General features: G+C 43.0%; 1 protein-coding gene across 7 annotated transcripts in view; it reads left to right on the top strand.

The window, feature by feature from the left end:
* The window catches only part of fbrsl1 (fibrosin-like 1), a 358,399-nt gene that overhangs the window by 266,253 nt on the left and 65,963 nt on the right, over positions 1-26,183 (top strand). Inside the window, exon 1 of one of the 7 annotated variants that reach the window (XM_051921564.1) lies at positions 7,544-7,627. The exons of the other annotated variants lie outside the window; for them this stretch is intronic. The gene's annotated coding sequence lies outside the window, so the exon portion shown is untranslated. Of the gene's footprint in view, positions 1-7,543; positions 7,628-26,183 lie in introns of those variants that run through there. 7 annotated transcript variants of the gene reach the window in all.

Below are 26,183 nucleotides of genomic sequence, written 5' to 3'. Positions count from 1 at the left end.
TAAAAGCTTTTTTATGACATTGGAGTGTTTTCCCAAAGGAGAACTCTCTAATTGGACTCAGGTGTGTAAATGGAGGATTTAAGATTTGTATGTGCATGTAAATGTGTTCATTGTTGTCCAGAACATTAAATACCCCAAACGCATGCAGTTTTTTCAGCGTGTGCTGTAACTAGTCTGTGTGCCTTTGAGCATTAGTCAAATATAGCAAGTCTATGGACACATCCCAGTTCATTTAAATGTTATAGAAAACCTGATTATGGTCACTGGGACACCAACAAATGTATGTTTTACCTTAGAATTAGGCCCTTTTTTGGGTGTCAAATCTGATCGTTTGGCCACTGGTGAGGGTGACAGTTAATTGCTTTTAGCACTCTTTCTTTTGATGGCTACAAACATGCAGGCAGTAAAGCTGACCATCAGTCACATGTATTCCAAGGCCCTGGTAAAACACACACCACCACTGCAGGTGATAGATGGTAAAATGCACAAACTAAAACATCTTCCTGCAGATGTAAAGTTGACCAAATTTATGAAGTCAGAGCGCCTTGTGGCATCTTTGTGTCCCTGCTCATTTGTGCTTCACTCACTTCGCTTCAGCTATATATAGTGCTCTAAGATGTATTTATGTGTTGGCGTGTTCTTTGTTTTGATAACATCAGTTCTGTAGCTGTCTTTGCACCCAGTGTGGTTTTGTGACTTTTAGATGCATTGCTCTCTCTTTGACAGATACCATCTCAGCCACATCTTTTCCATGTACCTTATGACAAATGCTTTGAGGGTAAAAGGTGCAAGAACAGGTTGTTCCCAGTCACCGCCTCTGTGTCTCAGAGGGTTCCTCATTTTAACAGTTGGTTTGCCCAGGTTGGGAATCCATAGTGGCTGTGTATTTTGATCACTTTGATTCTCAGTGCAGTTCCTGACTATGGGACCCTGAGCAAGTAGTTTGATTTGCCTGAGCCCTATTTGTAAAAAAGATGATGTGCTTAAACAAATGTACTCTATTCTGATCTTTTAAAGTCACTTTGGATAAAGGTGTCAGCCAGATATAAAGAGAGCAGTGGGTGGGTGTCCTTGCTTGTCACCAAAATCAGCCAGAGCTCCTCTGTAGATGGTAGTTTTAGGATCAAAGCCTACTGGTTAGATTTAATTCCTGTTGCCTTTTACAAATTCTAACCCAGCTGCTTGCAGAAAATCCATTGAATACAGCGGCCAGGTTTGCCATGCCAGAGACATCATCGACGCCGTGTGTTGCCGGGATCTCAAGTCACTTCAGACACATAGCCTTGTGGTTTATAACACTGAACAATCTACCTGCTTGGCTCCCAGTTCTTCATTTACTGTGATTAGCCAGAATTTAACAAGATTAAGACAAGCTCAGCTAAAGGCCCCAGTTGAGTTTGGAGAGTTGACGTATGTTGCCTTTGAGCAGCTGGTTTTGTTATCAAAGCTGGCTGTTAATGAGAAATGTGTAATTGTGGTTCAAATGTGCAGAGAAGGAATTGTGTTTACTTGCTGACTAAGACAACAGAAGGTTAGTGTGCTATAGCGGGTCCGCAGCTTCAAAAGAATGGCCAGATTTTAAATAATTCATTTTGCTGTGTCAGTCTCCGTGGGTGCGATTGGGCAGTTACAGGGAGTTGATGAGGTAATTTGAGCGAGTTGCACCTGCACCTGAGGGTGCAATTGTTCTCATTTGCTAAATCAGCTTCCTGTGGTGCACGATTGAGATGCTGCTCCCACAAAGCCGTATATGCACGGGCCAGCACAGAAGGACGAAAGGAAGCTGAAAGAAAGGAATGGCTTGGAGAACGAGAGCAGCGTATGGGAAAAAGAAAGTGGATGAGCCAGCCAGCTGAATGAGAGAGGTCAACGTGGTCAGGGGTCCCGTGATAGACCGAGTGATTGCACCCACTGATTTTGTAGAAGAGTGGGTTCGATTGTGGAGGAGTTCACCCTGGGGATCTGAGGGACGACTGCGTGCGCGAGAAGGAAGGTGGGTGGACAACCGATCCCAAGCAGTCTGGCAGCCAAGATGGGGGTCGGTATTGTGAGGACCGCAGTGGCTGAAGTCTCTCCAGCTGAGAAAGCCTTGGGTGAGCTGAAGATACTGGGAGGGAGCTGTGCTTGGCTGGTGTGGCCCCAATGACTGCTGCAGGTTTTAATCTCGTTTTAGCCTTGTTTTAATTGTTTTGGAATTTTTATATTTTTTATGGATTATTTATTGAAACACTTTGTTGTGCTGCACTATTTATTGGGACCCTGTTTTGGCTGGTTTTAAAATGAAGCACTTTTGCACTTTGCACCTTCCCCATGCTTTGTTTGTTCTCATTGTCTAGCTCATCCGGTTTCATTACCGACGGTGTTGGGTTGTAGAGGCTCTCAAAAGGGAAGATGGAGCATGGAGCAGACCTGCATCGTCACAGTTAGGCTTCATCTTTAAAATGAGATGTACTATTCGCTTGTGGACTGAATGATCTTGTCTTTGCGTGTAATGTGAATGTGCATCTACAGTACTTCTACAAAGGGTCATATGCTTGTTGTGTTCGTGCAGCTTCAGTACTGTATCTTTCTGGCTGTTTACTGAATTTATAGTTTTGCAGTTCACGGAAAAGACCTGAACACAAAGTGACACTCTGCTACACACTTGTGATTGTGGAGATAATTAATACACAGCAGAGACATCTCATTTGAGTGAGTCCCAGGCATTGGCATAATCTCCACACACCTTGATTAAGGTCTTCATCTCCAGGGGGATTCAAAGGCTCTTATCAGCCCTGGCTGCCCTGCACCCCCATTGATTTCCCAAGAAGAGAGATGCAAATTGCTGTGCTAGACTCCTGGCATGTTATCATCAATGGAGAGTAATTATCCTCTGCTACGACAAATATTGAATTGCTCAGCGTCAGGATAGCATGTTGTGCAAATCCTTCAAACAGACCCTCTCCTTGGGATTTAGTGAGCTTTTGGGAAGCCCTCTGACTATATCTCTTCAGCACTGACAGTGACATCTCACACGTCAGCCATTGCTAGTCATGGGTGTGCTGACATCCACAGACTCCCATGAGTTACTTTTCTCAATCACTGATCATGTGAATTTCCCATTGGGATTAATAAACTATCTATCTATCTATCTATCTATCTATCTATCTATCTATCTATCTATCTATCTATCTTCCTTCCTTCCTTCCTTCCTTCCTTCCTTCATTGGTGAACCACTGACCCCATAGGAATCACTTAGTGATGACTTAACAAGAATGTGAAGTAAAAGGAACACATGGTCTCTGTTGTATTTGCCTCTCATGTAGGTGCTCAGGATGGGAGATATTCTGCCATTCTCAACATGTTTAGAAGAGGCTGCGGCGAGAGAGCAGCACAGGGGCACCATACCAGAACTGAGGAAATGGCACAGTGGCAGAGAGCAGATACAGGGCATCATGGGGGTGCAGATGGCACCATTCCACTGTGGCAGAAGTTTGTGTACAAAAGAGACATTATGGTTAGTTTTTGAGTCTGCTTTTTAGGTGTGAAATATGTGGACACTCACTCACTTTACAAAAAAACTTTGTTCTCTCAAGGTCAGCTCTCTAATCACAGTGGGCTGCAGTTCTCTTCATGTCGGATGAAGCAGATTAAAAATGTATTGATTTTAATGTTCTGCTGATAGGAAAAAAGCATTCATAATTGGAGTACTAACTCTCTGTGAGGAGGAGAAGCAACCCTCCAGTGTGAGACGAGATTTGCTGTAACACTGGCATGCTAATATTAGAAGAGGACTGCAGCCACAGAAAAGAGGAACGAGGCCCCCCCGCCAATTGCTGAAAACCGCAGGAAGATAAATAATACCGAAGAAAAAATATATAATCAAAATGTAATTTTGACAAGAGTTTGCTCAAGGATAAAAGAAATATTGAATCACAGATGGCAGCCAGATTGAGATATAAGATTCACGCTGTTAAAATTGAAAGCAGTACCTACTGTAAATAAATGGAGAGCGGCTTTATTCTAATCAGTGTGAAAGAGAAAAAGAAAAAAAAAACTGCTGGCTGGAACTGCATGAGCAAATTCCCCAGCATCCATGTTGCTGCAGCGCCTTTTTTTCCCCTTACGAGAATCCTAGGCCACAAACCTCCGATTTCCCAGCCCTTGTACCACTCTGGAGGGATTTGGTGACGGCAAATCTTACAATGCCTTACAATATATCGGGGAGAGCAGAGTGACGAGTACCCATGTCTGGCATCTGGATATGATTATTGAGGATTTTTTTTTATTTTTATCCCCCATAAAAATCCTCCTGTCTTCACTGCAAAAATCCATCTTTATTTTACGCTTTGCCTTATGTAGGCCTGCATTATATTTTTGAGTCTGTGAGTTGTTTGTTTTTTCTCCTCTCTCTTGGTTGGTGCCTCGTGTTTTCAATAGGAAGTCTCCACATCTGAGGGTGACCCATAATTACTGTCAGCTGGGTAATAATTACAAGCCTGGCATTGCAGACACAAAAGGCATTATTAACATTGAATGGCGAGCACTAATGTGGACAATGCACGTCGGCACTAAGAAAAAAGTAGCTGGTCTCCCTAGAAGATCTGTGTAAAAGAGTCTTCATTTAATGTGGTGCCATGCGTACTGAGCATAATCATAAAGCACTTTACAATGCAACTTTTCCATATTGCATTTCATACTATGCACTGTCACAAATTGTATATAATGCCTTTCACAATTCAGAAAGCAATTTTAATAGTATATAAAGTATATCACTTTTACACTGGCTAGATCGCAGTTAAATCCTGGTGCCATCACAGTCTTGTTGTATGTGTCACAGGGTCCTCCCTACCACACCCCAGTGATACATTGATTAGGTGGACTGGTGAATACAAATCCCCCTTACCAAAGATGATCCTAGCTCCCCACAACTTCTGTCACTCCAGAGAACCTGTACTGGTCCCAGATTTCAAAACAATATATCATACTTGGGATGCACTGAAAATGGTGGTTGTCAGCATAAATATGTTGTGGGGACAGGAGCCTATCCCATTAGCTTCAAGAGCAAAGTAACAAAACATCCCTGTAAAGGAATCCATTGTTGGGTGTCCCTACTCACACTGGGCTCATTTAGAACCTTCATTTAACATAACACACTAAACTGGAGCAGTCCAACAGAACATGAAACATAATTTCCTTAAAGCTGTGGTTTGATGATTCATTTAAATAGTTAGTCAAGATGGCCTCAAATTAGCAGTGTTCCTGAGTATACACTAGTTAGCTGTAATAACTAAAGGCACAGAGCTAGAATTCTAAAATGGGGACAGTGGACTCCACAAATAATTATACAGCAAATGTGTCAAGTTATTTATTGAAAAGTAAACATCTGTTTTGGACCCTTTCATTTGGACCAAGGTTGAGAAGAACGCTGTAGAACAGTGTTTTTAAACTGTGGGTTGCAGACATGTTTGTAATGGGTTACTACATGATGGGCTAATAAAAATTAGCAAAGTTGGTCCAGGCTGAAATTTTGTGACAAGTGTTATAGCGCCCTCTACTTAAAGTACTATTTATTGTGGTTGTATGCTATCTGAGGCGTTTCCTCTATGACAACTCTGTTGACACATCACCAAGAGCTTCCTTGTCTATGGTAGGAAAATACTGCATAATAAATGGTATAAATATGTAAATACTGTATAATAAATGGTATAAATATGTAAATAATGTATAATAAATGGTCCACTTGGTGGCACCACCACCACCACCCCAATGCAGCTAATGAAACAGTCAGACTGCAAAGGCAGATAGAAAAGAGGGGAGAGAGCAGAGAATGACAGACGAGCTTGTGAAGTGAAGAGAGCTGGGTGGGTTTATATATATATATATATATATATATGAGTGTCGCGAAAAGGGCCATGAACATATAGCCACTGCCTTAATGTGTGTTAGCAATCATTACATTGAATTCAGACCTGCAACAGAGGGGTAAAGAAGATTTTTATTAGGTATTAAACCTAAGCACGTTAAGTGCCTTTGTAATTGTGAATGTTTTGTTTGTTGTAACACTGTTTTAAAGTTGCTTGATAAATTTAAATGAACTGTTTGTGAGAAGGATGTGTTTGTTGGAACACAGAAAATTGTAAGAACACCAGAAAATCTGCAAAGGGTGATACAAGCTGTGGACCTTCAGCACGCTGTCAGTCAGTAGTGTGTGTTACTCAGCCGCCAGCTGTGCTTTTTTGCGCAGGGTATTGAATTGTTAAATGAAAATTGGAATACAGTACACTGAACAATTTGACAGCTCATTCAGTGGCCATTCATACTCCCCTTTTAAAAATCCTCACAGTGCACTCATTTTAAAGATGCTTTACTAAAGCTTACATTAAATATTTACACTGGCAGTGATGTACCTCAGGAATCCATTCCCTTTATTGAATGATTATTATTGATTATTATTTTATTAGCAGTGTTTGCTTTCCCCTTTTTTAGCAGTATTCTAGTGGCGAATATGCTTCAAAGGAAACAATGTATTATGCCTGTAATACTTTTCTAGGGTCCCAGTTTGGTATCAATGTTCATATTTGGGTCATCAGATGACAACGTTCAAGAGCTCCTGATATAGAAAGACAGAAAGGAAATGAGGTCGGACAAAAAGAATCGTGCAGGGAGGTGGGTGCCGTATATAAAGTTAGTTCAGCGCATTGCTCTTTGATTTATATTACTAAATATCTTGACTGTCTGGTCATTATTACACATTATTAGGGAGGGTGTAGCAAAGAAAAGGCGCATTACAGGTTCAGGTTCACTGGGGTAGCCGAGAGTCTTGTGCATGTATAGCCAACTGCCCCGGTACGTGGTGGCGTCTTTAAGATGTAATGAACTGGAATGTGGCTCCTCTATGCCTGCTTTTACACGGCTCTGCAGTAAACACTACATTAACAGTTATCGAACATTTCTGAATTGGCAGTTTACCCCCCGATAGCAGTCTCTGCCACAAACTGAATTTGTAGTAAGCCCTCCGGTTAAGCAGTCCGTCTTTGATCGCACGCAAGGGATGGCGCGGCTCATAGATGTCCACCCCGCACTCTTTCATCGATTGCTCACGTCTGGTCCCTCTCTCTGCCGGGCGCGCGCCTCCCAGCCACTCCTCCCTTCTCCCGCCCCTTCTCCGTGCGCCTCCTCGCTTCAACTCACCTCACCTCATCTCTGCCGACTGTTCTTCTCATAGATCGTTGTCTGCGCGCGGTGCAGCGGTAATGCAGCACAGTGTCAGTACCGCTGCCACCACCACCACGACCATCGGAGTCTCGGAAACCTGGAATATATATCGTGCTCGGGACCGTCACTGGAGGGCTGCGTTACAGGAGCTGTCAGCGGGACTAGGATCAGCACTGGCTGCCTTTTGGAGTTGAGGAGCTTGTCCCGGATTTGTTTTCGCTGGCGGAGAAATTCGTATTGGACAGATCGCAGAAGCTGGGTTGCCTCCGTCCGTGGTGTGCCACAGATTCCAGCGCCCGCTTTCCTAGGATCGACTTTGTTCGTTACCGAATAATGGATTAAATGATGTGGATATTCCGTGTGTGCTCTGTTGCGATCTGCCGGCGGTGCGTCCTCCTCTTGCTGCGAGGATCTGGGCTGCGGGGTCCCGGTAAGAGTCGCCGCTTTTTTTCTTTTGTGTCACCTTTGTGCGACGATCTGGCCCGTGATTTCATATTCGGGAGAGGGTTCGATAGAGAGGCGTTCGATGAATCGCAAAAGCCTCTGCACATTTGTCTTTGTTGACTGCCAACCCAATATCCCCCCTACCACCCCACCCCCCACCCGGCTCGTGTCATTGAGCGCCTTTTTGAATGAAGTGCCGAGGTCTCGATAGGCTTTTATCACATGGGGTGCTGGTTTGGACGTTTCTAACCGGACGGATGTGTCAGTTTTGCGACTTGATGGAACTATGCTGTGCGGCAAGCGCATGCCATCTGTATTGCCTAAAAGTGTCCCCAGCAGGCCACATGTCATCTTTCACATGGAACAAGCCATGACCCTGAAAATGCAGCCAGCTACCCTCCAGATTGCTGTGTTTCAAAGACTAGGCTGTCTGCCCCACACAGTGGGTGATAGGCTTATAGAGTCGCTAGGTGTGAGACCCCATTTTTAGGTGCATTTGTCCTTGTTGTGTGGTGTGGTTTTTAGAACAGATACATAGAAGTTGGATCTAAGTTTACAAATCTACAATCCTTCACACAGGTTTTACAGCCTGCCTCACAATTAGTCCATCGCACAGTTCAAGAAGCGAAGGACATGACATCAGATTCTCCTTTTGCCATTTAAAGATTAATAATAGCTTCTAAAAACTCACTTGGTGCTTGCCAGATGCCCACAAGGTTTACATCACGTGAGCTGTATCTGTTACATACTTTGTGCTTCTAAATAGTATGTCTGGATTTCAATTTAACTGCAAGAGATCTTGCATGTTGTACGCACTGTTGGCTCTCATCAAAAGTGCACGTCCATTTATTGCAGTTATTTTATTTATTTTTTTACCTACACCAGCCCTTAGGTCACTGTAAAATTTAAATGCAGGAAACGTTTTTGCATATCTCATATATTCTTTGAGACAGCAGTGAAAGGTGACACTGAGGTATTCAACTCTGTGTTGGCTGGTCTTCATGAGGAAGCTTTGCTCTCCAGCTGCATAACAGACCTCCGAGTTGGATAAGACCGCCCACGGCAAAATAGAAGAAGGATGTGTTTTTCAATTCTGTGATCCAGAGGTAACAATTGGAAGGATAATTATGTTTAGAGTAGTCGGACCCCAAGTGAGCAGCCACCTGTTATGAGGCACTGACATACAAAAAAGGCAATTTGGGGCCATTATGAGTACACACAATACAGCTGTCCACAGCTTCAGAGGCTCCTTACCAACCTGAGAGTCTACTAAGCACAACGAACAAAGCGGACCACTCTATATCTTCATTGGGCCCTGACAGTAATTCTTCACTTTTCAGATCTGTGCTGTTCAGTCTAGCTGGCAGTCAGACCTTAGACCACTGATGCAGCAAGTGGGAATCAAGTTGGTGTTGTACTAGGTGGAAAGCATGCCCAAAAACAATTGGGGCACTTTTGTTAGGCTGTGACAGAAATATTTTAGCAGATGTTGCAGCCTTGTTGTGGCTCTGTAATAAAATGGACAGGCTGGTCCCACTTAGTACAGGCATTCATGCTGAGTGGGCTGGCTGACTAGCTCTGCTTCTTCAGACTTCCCCAAAACCTGCACCCTCCAAACAGAGTAGCAGAAGCAATTATATGTAATATGCGGTTGTGTGTAATATACAAATCTATAAGCTCATCTGTATTAAAGTGGTCTATGCTGCACTAAGAAAACAACATTGAGGGAGTGGTTTCTGTTTTAATCAGAATTTAAAAATAACTCAGTCCTGCACTTCTCCAATATTTCTCACTTCGTTTCTGCCTCCATACTATAGCAGATGTTTTTTCTTAAAATTTGATACTTTGTCTAACAATGTTTTACTGTAAAAGTGTGAGTAGATGTATATTATCCTCAGTTCCTCACTATTCACCTTTTGCAGTTTATTCACAAAAAGAATGGTAGCTTTTTGCCCTTTTTGTGCACCCTGTTTGGTCGGTTTTAGTTGTCACATCTGTGCCTTGCCATTGCTTATTATGGCTGGTCATATTTGAAGCCCCTCCCTTTGGCCCCTTTAGCTTTTATCATTGTCCATTTCCCCGTGATCCAGGCTTTAATCTTTAATCTATTGTCGACACAGTTGTGGAATTAGCTTGTGAGAAGAGAAAAAAGGTCTCTTATTCATATCTTCAAAACCTCGTTTATATTATCTGCAGCGGAAAGCAGATAAGAGCAAGAACTGCTTGGCAAGGCTGATAACAGGGTGAAAAATCTTAAAGCTATTTGTAATATAAGAGTTTGTGCCGATCTCCATGCGGAGAGATAGAGGCGCACCACACCAAGTGCATGCTGGCTGCATCAGTCACAAAAAGGCAGCAAATTGCATTCATAATGAAACCTCATGGATGGCAAGCGATAAGAGTCGTAAATTCAAACGGAGGTGTTTGTGAAAGAACATTTTCTCTCAGTCACTCATTCTAGACCGCTGCCGCCTTCCAGCACAGATGCAAGCTGATAGCTGGGAGTTTATTATTGTGATTATTATTTTAAACAGTTCTGCCCGGCGCCTTTCTCTGAAATGCTAATTCATAAATATAATGTCAGGAGCGAAGGGAAAGGGAGTATTTATAACCGTCGTAAAAATGACAGACGATATGTTTAACCTTCACCCTCAAAGAGCTCTGGTTACTTGCAGTAGCCAGAACAATAAACCATATTAGCATTTGGATATAATGACTACTTATGAAGAGGAAACCAGCTTCTTGTGTTGCTCAACTGGGGATCTGTTTTGCACTTGTGCTACCTGGTAAAGCCATGGAGGCATTTGGCTCGCTTGGGGAAGTGCATGTTGGAAGGCACAACATGTTGTAGGTGTCCTGTGAGGGAGCTGAGTGCTTTGCTTGGGCTCTGGCTTGCAGGGCTGTCACCTAACCATCTAATCATATCTGTAATCAGATCTCGTCAAATCTCAGAAGTGGCCTTCCTGGCTTGAAAGGGTCCTGTTACCATCCATCAAATGCCTGTGACTTTAATTTGTGCTAGCTCCAGCTGCTGTGGCACTAACCTAATCTGCTGTACTCATTTTTGAGTATTACAACACTGCAGTCGTTCAAAGTAAGGATATATTCCTTAATGTCTTGCTTTGTTTCTTACGCACCACAGATTGGCAGAGTTGATTATTATTTGCAGACCCTTTGTCAGTGGGAATGGACTAAATTCTTGAGAGTTCATGTAGGATAGCCATTTAAATATTTATCTCCTCCATGTGTCTCTCTTCATTTTATTTTTACCATGAATTTAGAGTTGGCCTTTTACTTGATATCTCAGCTAAACAGTTATCCAAGCATTAAAATGAAAGTCATAGAAATTATTGACACAAGACTTCCTGCTACTTGGCAGGGTGGGTCAAGGGGTTACCTGAAAGGTTTTTGACCCTTCTGCAAAAGTCACTTGTGAGTACACAAACCAACAGAGGCACTTTGATGAAGAAAGCATCTGGGAATTAATTTGAAACTGTGCAAGTTAAAAAAAAATGGAAAGGCATTGTGCTTCTTATAGACTAGAGGCTCTGAAATATGAAAGTAAAGGTCAAAATAAAGAGCACGTCATGTATGAGAATGATCTCTGATCCCAGGTGCTCAAGTGGTTCTTTCACTAGAGAGTGGTGGTGATGCCCATGAGTGTGGCAGAGTGCCATCTGCATTTCAGTCTGAGCGTGTGCAGGGCACAGAGGTTTCATGGGTACCTGGGCCTGTCCTGTTCATTTAGAAGAAGAGAATGACTTGTGCTTATACTGCCACGTGTTCGGCTATTTAACCAGACTGCTAGTTCGACTTCACCTTCTGGGGTACACCGGAGGCATGAGTGCTTGGCAGCTGAGTTACTTACTAGACAGAGTCAGCCACTCTCCTACAGAAAAACATGTTTACAGCTCTGCTAAAGACTTATCAAGATACCTGAACACACCTCTCATACGTGCATTGTGACCAGGAGGGGGGTAAAAATGTCAAGTTCATGTTCACCGATGGTGGAAAGAAATGATGTTTTGACAGAAAGCAAAATCTAAAATGACTTGTGTTAGGTTGTTCATGCAGTGAAATGTTTAAGATAAGTACATCCAAATATTGTAGCACCTCCACCTTTAGTCCTCCCCTGAACAGGTAATGATTTTGGAGAGCGGTTGGTGTGCATTTGTGCATCACAACACAGGGCCACGATTGGTGCCTCCTGTGAAGCTGCCGTCCACATTTGAAGTAGAGTGTGTCAGAGCTTTTGTCAGAATCTTCCTCCTTGAGTGTAACACTCTGTCAAATGTCTTGTCAGGATTTCTGAATGGAACATGGCAAAAATGTGCGTAGAGATGCCTTCCTATTGCTCTTCTGTGCCAAAAAATAATTAATTGATTAATTTCCCATTAGCATTCTTGGAAAAAAACATGTTACACATCTCAGAATCAGGCATTGTGGTATAGTGGTTAAAGCTTTGGACTTCAAACCCTGAGCTTGTGTGTTCAAATTCCTTTGCTGACACTGTGTGACCCTCAGCAAGTCACTTCACCTGCCTAATTAAAAAAAAAAATCAAAGTAATGTAACCAATTGTATTTCAGCTATTGTAAGTTGACTTGGATAAATGTGTCAGTAAAATAATGAGTAATAATAATAATAATAATAATAATAATGGGCTTTTGAGAAGCACCCAGCACTAAATCGACTCCTGACAGCTAGCTTGCTAACACTATTGGTTGTACAACCGTCTTTACGTTTTTGATTGGCTTCATTCTAAAGTGCAACCTTTTAGGGAGGGGAAAAAAACAAACCGTTTTGTTACCTTTTAGAACAGTAATTAAGTACATTTGCCATGGAGCAGCAGCTCCCTGTGCCCACTTCTGGCTCCGGCTTCACTGCCATTAGCCAGATGTGTGTTTCAGCACTAATGGCTGAGAGCGATGGCATAAATGAAGGGCCCCAAGGCCCTTTATGGCGCTCAAGTGCTCTGCACCTGCATGTGTGCACATTTCTTTGCACCTTGGTGTGTGCTTTCTTAACAGCACTGTTGACAACTTTTGTAATTCTATACACCCTGAGGTAGAAGATGAATAAAAACTGAAGGAGAGGCACAACTGACTGGCACTCTGAGAGAGAATATAAGAAATTAAGAAAAAAAATCCCTGCCCTTAGGAGTTTCATTTTAATGTTCATTTCAAGCTGCATAAATCCAATGATGACTTCTGGATCATACTGCTAAGAGGCTGATTTATTAATTGTCTGTGTTTGTATTCACGGGAATGCCACATTGTGGGTTTCTCAGTGGAATCATTTTTAATGAAGTATGTCATTTCCTTGGCTTTAGAGAGAGAGAGCATTTCAGAGGCCAGGCCTACCTTGAAATATGGTTTTGAGAAAATTCAAATGCATAAACACATACTGTAGTGCATTAAAATGGTGTTCAGCAAGAGTGTTGGCTTATGTTTTAAAGGTTTTACATGACGCACACTTGCAGTGTCATTTACCATCATGCAGAACACCATGTCACACTCACAGAAATGTGAGAATCAGGCGCCATATAGTTTGTTAGTCCCCTGCATTGTGTAAATGAAAAAGGCAGGTACTCGAAAAGCACACCAGTCGTTAGTTAAACTGGAGCACCAACATGCATTTGGGCAGTAGAACCGAGTGTCAACAGCACAGCAAGCGGGAGGAATGGCAAAGGGTTCGAAGTACAGCTTTCCACTATTTTCTGTAAAAAGCCAGAAGCAGTTTGTTAGTGGAGACCCAGCGAGCGGCTGCTCACATTAGGGTAATTAACACCGGCACAGATTGCTGAACAGCTGTGAAGTTTAGCGCTGTGGCAAAGCTACAGATCAGGCACGCAGGAGCCTTAACTCCTTTCACACCAGACGTCCTCTGTTGCTTTTTAATGAGAGCTTCTTTTTTGCTATAATTTTAAATAGTTTTTAGAGTGCCATTATTTTTTTCTCCTTGTGTGTTGAGTGTCCACATAAACTGGTTATTTTAAAAAGGAGGAAGCTGTAAACATACATGTTTTGAACAGTTGCAAAACATGAAAATTGAAACGACCACTCCTAAGTGCGTTCATCTGACATCCTAATTAGACCAGTAAGCCAACATGGTCCAATCACTGTCGTGTGTATAATTCACATTCACTGTGTCTTTTCAAAAACAAGATGGCAGATTAAGCCTGGCGGCCCCAAACAGCCAACAGCTGACACTTTCACTTTAGAAGCAGCCACATCTTTGATGACATATGCTAATCATTTTGATAGCTTAATGCATGAATGGCTGGACAGCCAAAGTGAAAAAATGATAATGCAGCTTGTTACGCAAAGTTTAGTCCTGTGACTCACAGAAAAGTGACGACATTCAGTCCCTCACTTCTCTCCCTGTTTCCACTGCAGCCCTGCTTCTAGCATACTTCAGCTGCACCCATGTATTCCAGGAGATATGGTCAAGCATAAAGAAGCTCAGCTTGATCTCCAAAACACAAATGGTGAAAACAATTAAGCTTCTTAGTACAAAAGTGGGGCTGCATATTATGTGGGCTCATATCAAACAACACAAAGGACGCATCTGTAGCCGCACATTTGCTCTATGAGTTTAGCTTTTTTTTTCCTGTTTATTTAATTATGTAGAAACAAGAAACATGCAGAAGCCCTTTACAGTGTTATGTGCCCCATGAATGGCAAACAATCCCAAGCAGCAACCTTGATTGGTTGCTTTAGAGAAAGTCTGAGGTGTGTAGGTTATGACAAATAGGAATGGAAAGGTAGTGAGAAAAGGAGAATGACATTGAATCGAAAACCTAATTCTTGAAAACAAAGGAAATCTGAGTAGTATTTTGGTTTCAGTAATCTGATTCAGGTACTGTGTGTATTGAGCCTGTCAACCATTGTGTCTACCACCCAGGGCAATGCAACAAATCTGTTCATTTAAAACAGCACCACTAGCAACAATAAATGATGAATTTTTGGTCCTTTCAAAGAAAAAAACACATCTTGGACTCCTTTGAAAGCATCAATTGCACATGCATTTGCAAGTACAACGTATGAGAAAAGCTCCCGTAGGCACAAGGAAATAAATTACCGATGCAATCACTGTCCATATTGCAGGTCTGACGCAGTTGTACGCAGGCCTGGCGTGCTGCCTAGCTAAATAAATTCAGCTCAAACACAATGCCATTACGCACACAGCCCTCCAGCACAGACCCATGTTCATTTATTGACCATACCTAGAGCTTACATAATCACCCCAACTTTTAGCTGAAAGGTAACCCCACATCCCAACCCAGCGCTACACAGGGATCAAAAGAAGTAGTACTCTGAATGTCAGAAATGAAAGAAGCCTTTGAAAATAACCCCGACAGTCCTGGATGCCATTGTGATGCCTTGAGCACTAGCAGACAGCGACTGCAAGCACTTAGGTAGAGGGACGCTCCAAATACAAGGCATGAAGATAGTTTTAAACATAGTCATGGTGTTGTTCTTTCTAATGCTGGGTTTTGGAATACTTCAGTTTTTTAGGATTGTATTTTTTTCATTTACATATTTAAACCTAAATGAGTGGTTTGTTAATGCTACAGAGATTCAATACGTTTGTCATCTGTTGGCTTTTTGTACACATCCCTGTCTTCAGAAATTATTTTCAGCCATGTTGTTTAAACAGATTTCGAATAGTACATTGAATGCAGCAAAGCATCAAGCACCCAACAGGTGATATGGTGGACTTTTTAGTGTCAGAAGTGGGGTGCCACTCTTTGTGTATGCATAAGCCTTTGTGGAGCAATTGCTGACCACCATAGTCTAGTTGGACATTGACTGACTACCCCTTTTCTTTTGGGTTTGAGACACGAATTTGTCAACCTTGAACTTTGTCAAAAGTGATGTCATGGTAGGGAATTGTGCCATGCTGTTTTGTTCTTTATGGACACAGAAAACAAGTGGGACATGAAACAGGGCACCAGCTTTATCTCCAGTAGGTAAGACAAAGAAAAAGCCACGGGAAAACCTTTTCTTTAAGTAAACAATCTTCAGGTGGTCCTTGTTTCTTTTTTGTCAGGGCCAGTTGTCTGAGTTGTCTGTTTTTCTTTCTTCTTTCAGCACCAGGTCTTTCTGCATGTTGAGGTGGATCAGTTTTTTGAAGGACTATATAGTGTCAATGGCAGATAATCTTTGGTATGCCCGCTGCAATCCCTAAATATACAGAGAAGGCTATCTAAGGTCCATCCTTTGTGTTTGTTCTGGAGCAGAATTGTAGGTGGTCACTTTCCAAAGATCCCCACGAGACAAGGGGGTCCATTCAATGGGATTTTCTGCTACTCGCCACTGACTATCACTATGAATGTGACAGGAGACACTACCTTCCATCGGCTCAGTGGCACAGAGTAGAGAATGTGAAGAAATGTTGGAAGACGGGGAATTAAACTCGGCTCGTTTCCATTTATAGTTGGGCTCCCCCGTGGACTTGTCATTTGTTTATCTCTCGCCTTTCTGGATAGGCTTAGCTCGAGGGGATGGAGGAAGTGAGCGACATGTAAGGGATGAAAAATATAATTGAGATGGGCTTGCTTGCTGCTTTCAGCCTGACGTGAGCAGCGGTTTCCTCCCTGATAGCGCTCTTGGCTGCAGCCAGGCAGGCGTCTCTGCTCTTTCTTTATCTGTTGTGATATGCATTAACAAGTCAGACTTGTCATTTTTATTTACTACAGCTTTACTTTGAACTGCAATAGTCCATATTCTGGGGCTGGTCATTTCATCACTGGTGACTGTCTCTGAAGACACCATAACTGGGCATACAATTTGCATGAAGAAACACTAACTGGAACCATATGCCATCATTTGAGGCTTTTCTAAGGAAAATGGCAAGATCATACGCTTCCTGCATGATTCTCCCCGTGTACAACCTGCTCCAGTGCCTTTCCCCCATGCTGGCCTCAGTGTAGTATAGCATGGTTATGACCCCAGCGGTATGCTGGAGCTGTGCAGAGAAGAAAGAGGCATGCTGGGCACACAGGGCCTGGCCTGCACCTGGATTAATGCTGTCATAAAAAGAGTCGAGCAAAGGGGTGGGGGGCTACCAAAAAGGAAAGTGCTTGAAAGCTTCCCCCTGGTTGTCACAAAGCCCTCAACGCTTGCACGGACACCCCTACGGCAACACCCTCCCCTCTCAGACAACCCCCAATTATCTGTGGCAGCTCTCGGCAGGCGTAGGCGGAGAAAAACGAAGTGAAGCCTTTTGGAGCACGTCTCCTCCCCACTGGGCTCAGTGCTGCGTTTTCACACCTCATTTCATCCCCGCTTTGATAAAGCTTTTAGTGGTTCCAGGGGAGCTGCCTTTTGAGGCCACACAGTGCTTTGCTCACTAATTTTCTTTTCCCTGGCATTCGGCTTTTTCTCCTGTTGGAAATTTGAGGAGGGATGTTGCTGGCAGATGGAAGGGTTGGTTCATGGGAGCAAGGTGTGTGTGCAAGTGCGCATTGGGGATTTCTCATTTAAGCTCACTTTTCATTTGTTGCAAAATATCTCACTCAAGCGACCCTTGTCAGATGTTCAGCTTATGCGCCACTGCTGAATTTAAAATAACGTAGGGATAAAAAAAATGGGGGGGGGGGGGGGGTACATTGATCAGTGGTCAGATTTGTAATTTTCTTAAGAGTTATGTACTTCAAGCCATGAACAGTCTGATGAGAGAACTTTCAGCGTTAGAGTGATAAAACTCCTCAAATGTGCAGGCAATGGCAGTAAATTGCTGGGTTGGGGGCACAAGTGAGAAAAGCTGGAGCTGAGTGTCTTAGAAACCTTGTGTTCCAGTGCTGAAGTGGCTCTGAAGTGGTGAGTACTACCCACCGAGCCTGGCTCCCACCAAACATAACTGCACGACATTTGCTTCACAGCCAGTTCCATGGTGGTAAATTTGAAGGAGCAGCAAGTTTAGATGGCAGTAAAGTGGGTGGTGTAGTGCACACCTAAGGCATCTAAGCTTTTTACAGTTTTCTAACATGATGACACAATATTTTTGTGCAGAGAAAATAATTCTCTATAAAATAGTAGCAGCAGAAAAAACTCACAGCACCTGAAAGTGAGTGTGGGACATTTGGGTAATTTTTCAGATTCCATTCTTATTACTTGGAGCATCTTGTAGGAAAGCCATTTGTCTAGCATGCTCCCTGATTACTGGAGCTGTTAGGGGTTGGCATAGGAAAAGCTGAAGTGTGTTACATTTAATAAAATGTTGGCCACTGTACCTCCTTCTCATCAGAGCTCTCTTGTAGAATCTTTATAGTCTTCTTCAGCCTTACTGTATATGAAGTACATTTTTCAAAGCATGCATATTTTAATTCTTTTATCAAGTTGTGGGTCACATAAGCTGTGGTCTATTCTAACAGCCACTGGGCACAAGGAGGAAACCAACTGTGGATCGGCAGACAAGCACACTCACATGGAAGGACAATTTTTGAATTACTAGTTAACCAAGCACAGGATGTTGGAGAAAACCCATGCAAACACAGGAAGAACATGCAAGTCCCATGCCGGCAGCCTAACTTAACTCTTCAGTTTCTTCTTCTAATGGCTTTGGCAGTTTCTTTGAGGAGCTAACTGGCAAAAAGAGGTTTGGATCTCTTGTGAAGTGGTCATAGGACCTTGTTGAGGTTTTAAGGAATGGATTGAATTTGCTGATGCCATTATATAAAAATCAGCAATGGCAGCTTGTAAAAGTCAAGCTGTGAGGCTTGGTTTAATGTATTAGGGCCTGAAATTACTTTTGATACAACAGATGTCTCTGAGACGGTGACTTACCCAAACTCGGGCTCCTGCTCACCCTTATTGAAGCATGTGTTAAGCTGTGTACCTCCACACACGGAAAAAGAGATGGGGTACCCTCTTTTATCGTACACTGTGTATTCTCTGAATGTATAATAGAGCTGTCAGTTTGTATGTTGGTATTTGAATATCATTCCGATATATTTTAAAGAGCGAAAGCTGACATTTGAATGTAAAAGTATTGTTGTTTGTTTCACCCGCACTAATTTTGGCATCCTATTATTACAGACACACTATGCAAAGCTGGAGTATTTTACTGATCTGTTTTTGTGCTTCACTTCCATGATCAGCCTTATTGTAATTTTGAATTGTTAGCCTGTTGTCTTCAATAGTAAAGCTTACAGCTTTACTTCAATATACAAGTGTACCTAACCGTTTTTGTAAACACTTCTCCTGTTTCTGTCCCATTCTCTGTTAAATCGGAGATCCCCAACTGCTTAGTGCTAAGACCTTCTCATTAAAACAAGTATTAAAATAACGGTCGTAATTCTGGTTACCCTGTTTAAAAGAGCCAATACGCTGTATCCTACAATTAGCCTCCGTCTTACATGTCTGCTGGTTTGACACATATTGCCTAAAACAATGAGGTGTAATCAAAAATAATCATATTGTTGCATGCATTGCAAAAGAGAAGAGAGTAGGCAGATTGTGCGGACCCTGACTTGCTACTGTGACAATCTCACTCTTCCAGGTGAGTCCACAGGTGCTGACTTGTTTTGATTCTATGCAAACAATCTCCTGCCGCTGCCCATTGAATTCTTCCAAAATAATAAAACGAGCCCAACTCTGACTTGCCGGCCCTTTTACTTCACTCGCTATTCTCACCCTGTCACGGTCTTACTAACTGACCCATATATTCCTCTGGATCCTTGTCAGGACAGCGAGCCATAAAAGCAGCCTAACCCTATATGAGCCACACATGCTGCCAGCACTCTCCACTACATTATTATTAGTATTTTTTTACCTCTGCAAATCATGAGGTGCTTATGGTGATGCTGCATAGTCTTGTAGCGCTCATCTGGTGTAGGTAAACGTATTGTGACATAAATTTAAATGACAGTTGGCCAAGTACTGCTTTTGTTGCTGGTGTTTGTTCTTCCTCCAAAATGCGGCTGTCACTATAATAATAAATATAAAAAGGGTACATGTGTAATGCCGAGAATCATCAACCTAAGTTTAAATATATTTGAATATGTATTTATTTTTAACTGGAATACTGATTTAACAGCCCTAATGTATACATAATGCAGTGTGTTGTTTAGTTCCACTTTGTTGTACGATTTTTATTGTTTCCTACGAAAAGAGAACTCAGTAAAATAAAGATGGCTTGGCTATCTCAAAGTACTATTTAAAGGTCCAGCCCAAGATGGGATTTAACATGGCGCCTTGTTATTTTACTATTAAATAAAGACTGTGACCTTCAGCTGGATAAGTGAGTCTGAATTACAGTTTGGTGGACTGTCACCAAACATCACATCTGGATAAGAGGAAATCGACCATCTAAAAAAGGACCCCGACCCCTACAACAATCAATGTCAGTATTAACAAAACCTCCATCAAACTAAAATAAAAAAACTGGCCTTCTCTTTGCTTGGCATGATTTGGGCTGGCACCAGCCAAGCTCCAAGTGGAATGTACTTAGTTTTTTCCCCTTTTCAGTTGGATGAAGATTAATCAGCCACTTAGAGGTAGTGACATTTTCAAGCACCAGCAGTTTAGTGAACAGAGCAGACGTCTGCATCCGCTGAGGACAGAGCCGTGAAGTAGTGGATTGCACAGAGAGGCATCAAGGAAACAGTCGAGCAGTGTTTTATTTACTGGCAGTGCTCCTCTGCAGACATGTCGCTTTTATTTTTAGGGGAGCGCTGAGTAAAAGGTATCAGCGGTGCTGGCAGAAATGGTTGGCCAAACTGACAGGGCTATGAAGGTGCATGTGACTTTCAACTTAACCAAAGTGTAGTGCCCCAACTGTGACTTCATGTGATTTTCTGCCTATTTAGTGGATACATGTTGGCTGTTTTAGAATTGGTCTGTTATGTGCTCATGTGACTGTAATGACTACTTAGAAGTTCTGTGTCCCTTAACTGTCCCTGCACTGGTGGCCTTTCTTTCAATGTGACAGGATCTCGTCCTTCTCTGTGTTGTATGTGAGTTTGAAGCTCACTTCACATTTTAGGATCAGGATTAACATTCTGTTTTTTAATTTGCTTTTGTTCTGATCTTTTAGTTCCCATTTGTTGAAGATTGTGCTTGCCAGTTTGAGACAGCCAGGTGCAGTGTGGATTGTGAATGTCCCTGTTGATCTAGTAAATCAACAGAAGTAGTCGACGCACAGAAAGCACACGACTGAAGTTTTCTTGGATGAACTTGTGCTCTTCCATTGGCAGCTTTGGGAGCATTTTTTCATCCTCCGTCTTGTGTCACATGTGTATTCATACACCAATCAAAAATGGTGTGCTTATTGTAAGGCAGCATTAAGAAAAGGCAACCATCACACAACGCAGTAGAGAAAAGAAGTGTTGCAGAACAGCATGAGCTGCCACTCCCATCCTCAAGTCTCCTTAAATGCAGTAGATATGCGGGGTGCAGCTTCAGTCATGCAATGCTATGGCCACGTCAGTACAGGCCTCTGGATAAACAGCTCTGATTGGATGAACGAGAATGTGATTTTCAACAGTGTATTAGGAAAACAAGTATTAAATGTCACCACATAACCAGTGAGGGCTTCATTAGTGTTTGCCTCTGGACACATGCTGACATTGGTATGCTGAAATTCTGTGTCTTGTCAAGTGACAGTATTTTGATGGCGCAGCAAGGCAAACTCTTCTTGCTTTGATTTAATGCAGCCATCAGCCAGGCTGCTTCCATCTGTGCAAGCCAGTCCTCATCCATCATCATCAGTGCAGGCTCAGATTACAAAGACATTACATTAGTAAGAAGAGACAGAGTGCTGCGTGTTTAAAAGCTCTAGTCTCTGAAAGCAGGTGAAGCACATGCTGAGTGGAATCACTCTTCACCTGCTGTTTTCCTCCAGTATATCGACCCTCAGCCATGCTCTTCAGTTTTTAGTTCCATACTACTAACTATATGCCAGCCAGCCTGTTCTTGTGGATGATCTCACCTGATAGCTGAGGATCTACTGTGGCCACTGTGACTACTTAGCAGAGCTTTTACCAAGCTGTGGGTGATAAGCCTATCTGACTGCACAAACCACATGGATTGGCACATGACCAGTATTTTTGCTGTCTCAATGTGGTGACATAGTGCTAAGAAGTGCTGATGTGTGAGTTTTCAGTAAGAGGATAGAAATCCTAACCCAAAGATAGAGAGGACCAATCCCTTCCGTAGCTATTGGGAGTATTAATGCAGTACATCATTTTATCCTTTAGAGTACTCTTCACAGAATTCGCACTGCTTTACCATTACGTGACTCAGTGGTTTGTCCCAGAAGTCCAAAACACTTTTGAGCAAAGAAGTTCTATTTCCATTTTAATGCACTTTTCTCTCATTTCTGGTCTGTTAACTTCATTTTTGCATGTGGGTCCTAACTACAATGACAAAGTCCCAGTGTGACAGTGACTGTGAATTTGGCGCAATGATGACTGGATTCTTGTGTATGGCCTCCTGTCTGCTCCAAATACAATAGTGTGCAGCCCGGCCCCCCAAAGCTGATAGCACTGGTGAGCGCTTGACCATATTTTTTGGAAGAGTTCCGCTGTCCTCTATCCATTTCAGTTGAAATTGTGGGCTGCAGTAGTGAAGTAGTTGATGAATTTGATTTTCTATCTGCTGAGGGTGACAATGTCTTCTGGGTGCTTTCATCGTTGCTGTACATAAACTACAGCTGAGAACTGGGCAGCATCATCTCACTACTCCTTGTGCCCATTTGACACTGAAAGTGAAGATGTTACTTGTGTGCCATACAAGCATCAGCAGCACTGCCTTAGCTGCCCTTTCCCAGCTCATGTTAATTCACAACTTCCACTCAGTAAAATGGGCAGCATGTGGCCATTAAAAAGTGTCACTTGGTGGGAAATGTTGGTGGACAGACATAGTGATTTTACTCCAATAAGCCAGCCACCTCCATTCCAGCTCATCTTCCTGTACTGCCTATTTATCACTGAGGCCTTTCTGGCATCGTGGAGATGTTCACTTTGATTGTTTCACCTTTCTTCTTATCAATGTGCGCTGCTGTTATAAAGATCTTGGTATTTAACTTGATGCCAGTGTTACAGCACCGTGGCCAGTGTGCTTTTTTGACATTCTTTTTTAATTTTATCTTGGTTTTAATGTTAATAACTGGGTTATCAATTCAGGCTTCATTTTTTTTAAAGGTACTTTCAGTTTTGCGTTACATTCGCTTGTTAAGGAAAGAAAAATCGAGCTCACAGTTCTTTTGACTGTCTTGTCCTTGTCTCTGGTTAGTTGGTATGTAATGCTAAGGCCCCATTTGTCTTGAAGTGAAAAGATAAGTGGAGGGAGACGGTAGGTGGTACTGGGAGGCAAGTCTCTCCGGGGGTACGTGACGCACACTGAACAAGTGCACCAAAGCACCGCTGCTCTGTCTGACCACCTGCTTGAAAATGTTTTGCATTTTGAGATGCCATTTGGCCTGCAGGAAGGTGACCTACATCCTGAGCGGCATGCTTTGCCTCACGTCTCACCTTTCTGTGTACTTGGCAGTGGGTGGCAGTGATGGTTCTGCACAGCTGGGTAGCTACATGAAGGGATACCATTGAACACTGCCTGGAAGCCTGGTGATATTTTCATTGCACTTCACAAGTTGTTTATTTGCTTAGCCGTCACAGGCCCATGGGGAAGGCCAGGCATACTTCCCGGCTGTTCTTGTATAGAGACAGAGCTGCTGCTCCTGCAGAATTTGACACGCTCTCTGATTTAATTTCATTTCCACACCACCAGCTGATAAGTCTGCACTGGTGCCACAGAACAAGGTGCTGGGCCAGCCAAATGTCTTTCAATGTGAGCCCCGTGACCTGTGTCCCTACTGTGATAAAACCTCTGAATTAAGGCATGAGCCAAGCCTGGAGAACAGCCTCTAAAAGCTGGAAAGGGTTTGTGCAAAACTGTCTTTTTGAACAGCAAGGCAGTTTAATTGTGATCAAGTGTAAAAGCATGTGATGGCATTCATTTAAAAAGAAAAACAATGGAAAGATAGGAACCTATCTGAGGACTGGGCCAGCAGGACCACATCTGGCACCATGACGTGGCCTTATTACATAAACATCACAAAAAACAGTGGCTTGTGGTCTTTGGCCAGGGTCCCAGCTGTCAGTGACAGGAGTAGGGGAAGCAGGCTCGTCTGCCAGCACACACGCTCTGCGTCTCACTGACCGCTTGCTGACAGCGCCGCCTTTGCCGGCACCTTGCTGGTGTCATAACAGGCTGCTCAACCTTCCAGACATAGTTTGGCTCTCGTCTGGGATTGCTCCATGCCAAAAACGGCCTACTGCTATACGAGACATAAGCAGGCTGTAATGGGAAAGGATCTTGTGGTGGAGTAACTTCATATTTAAGGGCCTGCACGTGGCTGTCTCATACCTGACAGAGCACTCGTCCTTTTGTGTCCTCCTTAACTCATTGGGTTTCAGCTGAGGAACTGAAGGCACCACTTTGTGTCCATATTTGACCCCAGGTTGTGCTACTAAATGGCTAACATCTGAGGGTAGCTTCTTTCTGTGGAGCAGAAGTACAAACCTCAAAACATCGTGTTTGCTGCTCACCTGCCTGTTTGAAGAAACAAGTCTGTGATGATATCATTCAGAGATGGAATGACATGTCTCTCTCTATCTCGATCTTTTGGTATTGACACTAGATAAACTGCACCTGAAGGAGATTGTCACACTTTGACCAGATCAGGTTTGTGTTGCGAGGAGACACATTTCACTAACGTGCTCTCCATTGGCCCCATCCGACATCATCAAGAACATGTGAGAAACAGGAGAGCCCATCTAGATAAGAAGCAAATCAGGATGCTGTCCCTGCTGTCACCACTGGATTTTTCAAGTATTACCTTCTGTGTAGATGTGTGAGGGAGTCAGCTAATGATGATGGTAACCTGAGGTAATAAACGGACTCCTCCACATAAGAATTGTGTATTCTCCGCTAGGCTTATGGGCTAGTGGGCTCAGGGACTGAGAAAGGAAATCTCTGAGATATGCTTTGCTTTAAAACCAAACAGCTGAGTGTAGTTCAGTTTGTCAAATGGTATTATTTACCTTTTTATTGATCTTCTGGGAGACTTTGCAGTGTGTTGGTGGGATAAATTCCAGCCCCTCCTTTCCACATAAAACAGGAGGCTTTAGCAGCTGCTTCTCTGAGCCCTGTGACCTCCATAGAGCTCTGTCGTTTTCCTCAGGGGCCCTTTTACGACGCAAAGGAAGCTGAATCATAAAGCTTGCTAATGAATGGTGTAGAGAAGGAAAGCCGAGGGCCGCTGATGGTCCTCCAGAGGCAAGACTGGGCCCAAAGCCTCAGGCTCAGATAGCAGACATTCTCAGAGGTTGGGCTTCCTGCGGTACTCTTTGAGGGCCTAAGCCTCTAGCAACGTGGCTTACATTTCCTTCATTTAAAATAATTGTATTTCCTTGCTTCCTTTGGAAACAAAAAAAAAGAGTGCGTTTATCTTTTCTCCACCCAGCCCCCCACTTACATTTGAAAGCTGCTGTGTTACAGAATAAGGAAAGTGATTTGATAGACTTGGACACAATTGTGTTTTGCAGGAAATTGGTCCTGAGGGTGGATTTGGTTGAGACTGCTAAGCAGCTAATTATAATGGCTTCATTCCTTTATAGACTTGAATGGCACAGTGTATGAAAGTCTGACTTGAATGACCTTTCAACAGTAACAGGTTCCTTGACGTGAAGGCTTGGGGTTCTGTGTGCACAGGAGCCGCTTACCCCCAGATGTTCACTGTGATACTGCCATTGTTCTATAAACAGTGAATGAAAACTGTTAACACAAACGCATTCCAACAGGAGGCCTTCAGATGAAGGCAGAGCACGCCTGGCTCTTTGTGAGTGACAGCCAGCTTTCTGAAGTGTGCCGAGGCAGGTGGGCGCTCACTTATGAAAGAGAAGTGGACCTCCTGAAAGTGCAACTAGCAAAGGTATTCTGTGTGCACTTTGACAAGTAATCTGTCTACCAGCTTTCAAAAAACGCATAGGTTTGGGAGCCACTTGGAGGCCGAGCAGCAAATGTAAAAAGTGGTCTGAAATGTAATCATGGCTTAACGTTCTATTTGTAACTATGAAGAATCTTTATGGAATGACTGCTCAGAACTGCTGGGTAGACAAATGGGGTGCCTCAAAAGAGTGGCATATCTACTCTGCCAGCAGACAGTGACGACTGCTGCCACTCCAGCTGCTGTGGTGTGACGACTTATGCTGGCTATCCATAAAAGAGTACTTGGGAGTTCATTTACCTCATTTCCGATACCATAAAATGAAGTCATAAAAATGTAATGGGTCCCGAACGAATAAATTCACAAAACAGCTACATCAGTGTGTGTCCACAAAAGGAAGGATCACAGGAGTTAATTCAGTGCTGGAAAATTAGAAGGCAGCTGAGGGAGACAAAATTGTCTTTCTGACTTTCTACTGTAAGAAAATGCACCTGTTTTGCACTAAAGCGTCATTTTTATATCTAGCAAAATACAGGTGTTTGTTTGTCTTGGAGTGAATTGGCGTTCTGCTGTTTTATGGCATTAT

Source organism: Erpetoichthys calabaricus, chromosome 18 (assembly GCF_900747795.2).
Source record: "Erpetoichthys calabaricus chromosome 18, fErpCal1.3, whole genome shotgun sequence".
Classification (NCBI taxonomy): domain Eukaryota; kingdom Metazoa; phylum Chordata; class Cladistia; order Polypteriformes; family Polypteridae; genus Erpetoichthys; species Erpetoichthys calabaricus.
The sequence above is the reverse complement of the archived record's forward strand: the minus strand, read 5'-3'. Positions and strand labels throughout refer to the sequence as shown.